Genomic DNA, 1018 nt, shown 5'->3' with positions numbered 1-1018 from the left:
CCCTGTGTCACCTGTGTCCCCCCCTGTGGCACGTGTTGCCGTGTCCCTGGGGTCACCTGGCTGTCCCCACACCCCCCCCCCGTGTCACCCCTGTCACCTGGCTGTCCCCGTGTCCCTGCTGTGCCACCATGTCCCCACGGTGTCCCCACGGTGTCCCCATGGTGTCCCCATTCCCATGGACACCATGGTGTCCCCATGTCCCCAAGGTGTCCCCACGGTGTCCCCGCAGTGCCACCATGCCGTTCAGCAACACCCACAACAAGCACAAGCAGAAGTTCTCGGCCGAGGAGGAGTTCCTGACCTGTCCCCGTGTCCCTGTGTCCCCGTGTCCCCATTCCCATGGTGTCCCTTGTCCCTGTGTCCCCATGGTGTCCCCACGGTGTCCCCGCAGTGCCACCATGCCGTTCAGCAACACCCACAACAAGTACAAGCAGAAGTTCTCGGCCGAGGAGGAGTTCCCGGACCTGTCCAAGCACAACAACCACATGGCCAAGGTGCTGACCCCCGCCCTGTACCAGAAGCTGCGCGACAAGGAGACCCCCAGCGGCTTCACCCTCGACGACGTCATCCAGACCGGCGTGGACAACCCCGGTGCGTCCTCACCGGGGGTCCCCAGCCCACCCCGGGGGTCCCCAGACCACTCCGGGGGTCCCCAGCCCACCCCAGGGGTCCCCAGCCCACTCCGGGTGTCCCCAGCCAACCCCAGGGGTCCCCAGCTCACTTCGGGTGTCCCCAGCCAACCCCGGGGGTCCCCAGCCCACTTCAGGGGTCCCCAGCTCAGGGGGCGGCTCCGGGGGTCCCCGAGGGTCTCCCGTGGGCCGGGGGCGGCCCCGCCAGGGCCCGGCCCCGCCGGGTTTGGGGTCCCCCCGGAGTCCCCCGGGGCTGGGGGGGGTCTCGGGGGGGATAAAAGCGCCCCTGGGGGGGTCCCGGTCCCACCGCTCCCCCCCGCGCCCGGTACCGGCCCGACCCCGACCCGGCCCCGCTGAGAGACCCAGGTAAGGCCGGGAGACCCCCGGGA

This window comes from Onychostruthus taczanowskii, unplaced genomic scaffold, assembly GCF_017590055.1.
Source record: "Onychostruthus taczanowskii isolate IOZ18803 unplaced genomic scaffold, ASM1759005v1 scaffold820, whole genome shotgun sequence".
Taxonomy (NCBI): domain Eukaryota; kingdom Metazoa; phylum Chordata; class Aves; order Passeriformes; family Passeridae; genus Onychostruthus; species Onychostruthus taczanowskii.
Note: the sequence above shows the minus strand (reverse complement) of the source record.